At 41.8% G+C, this 5410-nt stretch overlaps 1 pseudogene; it reads left to right on the top strand.

Annotated features, from left to right (window-relative positions):
- Window positions 1–2277: 2277 nt before the first annotated feature.
- Window positions 2278–3197, top strand: LOC111812923 (annotated as a pseudogene).
- Window positions 3198–5410: the final 2213 nt, after the last annotated feature.

The raw sequence follows: 5410 nt of genomic DNA, 5'->3' as shown, positions 1-5410 counted from the left end.
TTAAAGGCACTGGGAATATTACTATGGAACCAAGTAACTCCAACTGCAGAAGCCAATACTGGGTTAATATTATCCCTTGGTTATTAAGGACTGATCAGGCCTACAATCTCCCAAATAAGTGAACAAGCAGACAATAAAAAAAAAAAAATAGTATGATTTGAAGACTCTGGGAGAATTAAAACCCTTTCACAAAATTTGAGATTTTCTGGGGGCTAAGACCAAGATCTTCTCTCAGCAGTTTGTTTAGTTATCAGAACAAGGGAGAGATTACTCGAAAAGGGTGAGAAGCACTCAAGGACTTCAAGGAAGGCATTATGGGTTTTTTAAATTTTTTATTCATTTTAATGAGAAAAAATAGCAATGAAATAGTTTCAAAACAGATTATTAGGACAGTTACAATAATTAATACATTGCGTATTATTGTCTTTGTAGTAGTTATCCAGAGGACAAGATGTAGACATATTTTGTCTAAACAATGTTAGTACAAACCTTTCTTCTTATTGAACTAATAAAAGGTAGCTGTATATCTGTCCTAACTATTTTGTATATACATATTTCTTTTTCACTACAAAATGCTCCTTTACTTATAGCCCCCTTTTTTGTTTTGCTTTGTCAGAGATGAGTGTTCCATTGTTATTAGAGAAGCTGTCTTTGGAGAAGTGTTTAAAGGACCTTTTCATACTTGATGCCAGATCAAATATTGTAGGTACTTGAATTCAGCAAAATAACCCAATATGGTCTAATAGTCCATAATAGTAGTAGATTATCAGCACAACTGACAATAGTCTGAAGTTGTTGACTTGAGCCTTTTATAGCTCAGCACGTTAATATGGCATTACTTTTCATAACTTGCAGTTATATTTTTCTGCTAGATGGTTAAGACTAAGTTAAAGCAAGACCTATATAAGTAAAAATGTAGCTTTTGTATCTGGTAAGGTCAGCCAGATCCCCTCAGGATTAAACCATGTAGAGCACCTTGTATGACTTTTGTCAGTGTCATCCATCTGGATGAGTCACAGCCATTGCTTGACCAATTTGCTCTCTGTGAAAGCCTGAGAGAATTTTTTTCTCTCTAGGTGACTCTCCTTAGGCACACTGTACATCGCAGGGAAGGTGTTAGGTTCATTTAGGATAGCTGAGTTACCTCTAGGTAGGTCTCTACCCAGGAGTGAGATGCCTCAGGCTCATCTTTATCCAGTTGAGGTTGGAGCATTGGACAACCTTGAGGTTGTCCTTGGCTGTGACCTTGCCTTATCCTTTGAGGCTTCATGGCTTCACCCTCCATTATAGGCCTAGTAGCAACCAGTGACTCACAGAGGTCCACTTGCTCTGAGTCTGCGGCCATCTCCAGACAAGGGGCCCAGGCCTTGGATAGACTCACAAGTAAATATGGAAAGCCAATCGGCTACTGTAAGTCCTGCTCAGAGCTGCTTCACAGTGGTCTCCACAACACCAACACTAAAGAGATTTAATACCAAAGCAGTCTCCACTTCCCTGTTCCTGCATGGGTCATAAGAAAGGCCAACCAAAACTAATCTGGGCCCTGCAGTTAGAGACACCTGTGCTTCTAGTGGGAGGCTGTTGTGTGAATTAATCTTTCCTACCTCTATTTCCTCTCATGAAATGGGGTCAGTAATCATTTCTAGCACTTATAGTGGCTGTGCTAAATGAGTCAACAGGGAGAAGTGGGCCTGGTTGTGAGCACGAGCAGGATGCTGCTGTCAGCTCAGTGTTGGTGGGCAGCCACCATCCTTGGGTTTCTGGAGACCTCATCTGAGTTTCAAGGACTGAGAAGCTCCTGGCAGCCATTTCTGCGGCACTTCTCCTGTCATATTCCCTGGCTCTGTGCATCTGACTCACCTAGTCGCAACAGTGAGCTGCAGTGTGTTCGTTTGTACCAATGTACTGTGTAAATGCTTCCTCCTGTTGTATTTCTGAAAGATTTTTGTTTCAATAGTCTATTCAATATGCTTTGCTTTTTGCAAACCTTCTCCCATTTCTGTCAAAGTAGTAAACTAAAATTAACTTACGATGAACAAGCCGACCCGTGCGGTGGGATTGAAGGGAGCCGCGGAACGCACAGTGCGGCCTCTGCTGCCCGGGCCCTCTTGCTCCGGTGCCCACTGGGCCCTGACTGCCCTGCCCAAAGTCACAGGCAGCCCGCACTGACAGGGTCAGAGAAGCTTCTTGAAGGGAGGGCTGTTGGTGGCTGGCAGAAGGGGGAGCCTGCCTTCACCTTGATGGAGTGATTCTAGCTGCTTAAAATATGAGGAAGAAATGAGTGGCGGCCTGGCTCCGAGGGTATGGGGCCAACTTGCCCTCCTCCCTGACTAGCAACCATTTATACCAGGTTGGCTATAATGAAAGACAAAGACATGAGGAAGAGTAAAGGAGTGGCGTTTATACTGTTTTTTGATAAATACTGCACAAAGCTGCACCCCAAACAGTTATTTGGTAGAGAGATAAAGATAGGTATTGTTATTGACAATGGAGGAGCAGCTGAATTCATTCGAAGATGAAACTACTTTGATAAATCTAAATGTTATGTGATAGGTCAGGATTCAAAGTTTCCCTGGCACCCTGCCCTCAAACTCTCTCTTCCTTGGTCCCACACAGAGCCAAACCCAAAACCGCAGAACAGGTCCACCTGACTTGGACCCGGGCAAGCAACCACGAAACCCTCCTTTGTTAACATTAAAGGTCCCCTACAGGCCAGGTAGCCTGCCAAGATTAGCGCTCCCTCAGCTGTTCTAGCCCTGGGTCACCCTCCCTAAAAGGTCCAATAAAGTCTCCTGTCCCCGTTTTTTGGCTGCTGTCTTGGTCCGCTAGACAGCCAGCCTGCTTGATGCCCTCAGTAAATCTACTCGCACCAGAATGCCTGGTCTCGTTGATTGCGTGGGTTCGTACCTAACATTACAAATGTGGGGAAAGTGGTACGTAAGTTATGCTTGTCCAAAGAATATGCTCAGGAAACGTGAGCCTCCAAAGAAGAAAAAAAAAAAAAAGAAAAGAAAAGAAATAAATAAAAGAAGAAGAAAAAAAAAGAAAACTGCTGAACCAGAAGAAATTGAGGACGCAGCAAGAAGCGAGAATGAGGGCAAGGACTGCGCTCTGGACAGGCCGGGGACCCTTCGATCTCCGAGGATTCACGGTGCTCGAGGACAAAGAAGAGCATTTGCTTCACTGATGAGGAATAGCCTAGTGACTGGCGTTGTACACTGGAGATGTCAGGAAAACAAAAACCGTCTGCAGCACAAAGAGCGCACACAAGGACGCTTGGGGTCAGCAAGCAATTTTTACACCAAATAGTGCACAGAAAATGAAACAGAATTTTTAAAATGATTATATTTTGAGTGGGGTGGGTGACAAGTCCTGTACTCCTAGCACTCTGGGAGGCTGAGGCAGAACGACTGGAAGTTCCAGTCCATCCTAGGCAACTTAGGAATTGAAAAAAACCCTATCTCAAAATAATTTAAAAAGTTACACCAAGAATGTAGCTCAGGGGCAGGACCTGGACTCAATCACCAGTACAAAAAAAAAAAAAAAAAAAAAAATCACATTTCTGCCTTGCCATGGCATAGTAGACTTACCATCCCTAACCCAAAAGTCCAAAATGCTCTAACATCCAAAACTTTTGAGCCAGCCAGATAGCCCAGCATACTAAAGTGCTTGCTTAGGCAGAGTGCAGTGGCCAGAGTTCCATCTCAGGCCTGTCCTGCGGGCCCTTCCCCAGTGGCACACTGAGAACAGATTGAGACTGGGCATGGTGGCACGCATCTATAATCCCAGCACTTGGGAGACTGAAAACAAGAGAATCACTACAAGTCTGATCTATTTAGTGAGACACCGTAGGCCCTGTAGACCCTGTCTTAAATACATTTTTTTTAAAAATCCAAAACTTTGAGCATCAATGTGATGGTTTGAGTGGAAAATACCACATCACGCAATTGCAGCTTGTGAACACTAGGAAGATTACTGTGTCCCACCACCTTCATGAATGTAAATGAATTTCCTGCTTAGACTGCAGTTTCATGCTTAGAGTATCATATATGTGTATGTACATCTTTTGAAATACTCAGGGGCCCAATTTGTGTTGTTGTTGAGATGGGGTTTCCCTATGCAATTCAGGCTGCCTTCTGCTCACTGCATAGTGGCCCAGACTGGCCTCACACTGGCCACAGTGCTCCTGCCGCAGCCTCTTGAGTGCTGGGATTAAGAAGTGAGCGTCTCTGCATCTGGGTGGCCCCACGTACTTTGGATAAGGGGGACTGCCTGTATTAGAAACCAGGACTTCTTAGTAATGAACTTGAAAGAACCAATTTTAATACAAACAAATACTTTGGACTGAGGATATATCTCAGGGCACAGTACCTGCCTGGCAAGCAAGAGGTTCTGAGTTCAATTCCCAGTACCAAAAAAACAAAAGCCTAACAAATACTATGATGGCAATGGTGCTGTAATTAAAGACAGGTATTAAAATGATTTATTTGAAAACTTGACTGCAAATGCTTTGGTGATATCTCAGTCTTTTATAAGTACTTTTGAAAGACAATCTTTAAAACAGAAACTTTGTAAGAACTGAAAGAATGCTTTATTGTTAATAGTACTGTCAATAATTTTTCAAAAGGATACCCTTAAAAGTATAAATAAAAATAAAATTAGCTTACATAGCATTTTATTACAAGTTGCCCATGCTGGATCAATAGCCTTCAATAAAAAAGAAACTTGTCCTAAATCTGAAAGTTCTGCTTCCAAATATTTAGATCCCATGAATTGCTCAGAAAACAATATCACCATAGGATTGAATTTTACTTGCACAACAAATCAAAGCAACCAAGACTGAAGGGTTCTCAAAACCAACACCAGTTTGCCATTTCTAGATGTGAATAAAAAAAAAGCAATATGAACAATTATATAATTGATAACCAGTCTTTAACTACAGCAAGCACAAACATCACAAGTAGTAGAGAGTGATTAAAAGTGTGGATTTGAAATCTTAACCTGGCACTATTCACTAAGCAACAATGAGCATGTCCCTTAGCCTTTCTGAGCATCAGTTACCTTACAAATAAAGATAATTAACATGTACCTCTACACATTGTCATGAAGATTAAAAGAGATAACTACCATAAACTGCTTACTATTCAGGCTGTCTTAGGAAACACAAAGAAATATTTTAAGTGAAATGATTTTAACCTTTAATTGTCACTGTTACACACATTTGAACTAAAAAGTACCAAGAATTTTCTAGAAATTTTCAGTTCGTTAAATATGTGTATTCTATTTAACATGACCTACAGCCATGGCCCGTCTTGTTTGTATATCAGATTCACTGATCTGATAACTGGTGTGTCCCTGAACCTGACAAGGATCTTGGGCCCCATTATCATGCATGACCAGGAAGAAATCA

This window comes from Octodon degus, unplaced genomic scaffold (assembly GCF_000260255.1).
Source record: "Octodon degus isolate 3935 unplaced genomic scaffold, OctDeg1.0 scaffold00152, whole genome shotgun sequence".
NCBI lineage: Eukaryota > Metazoa > Chordata > Mammalia > Rodentia > Octodontidae > Octodon > Octodon degus.
This window is presented reverse-complemented; position numbering and strand designations above follow the sequence as displayed.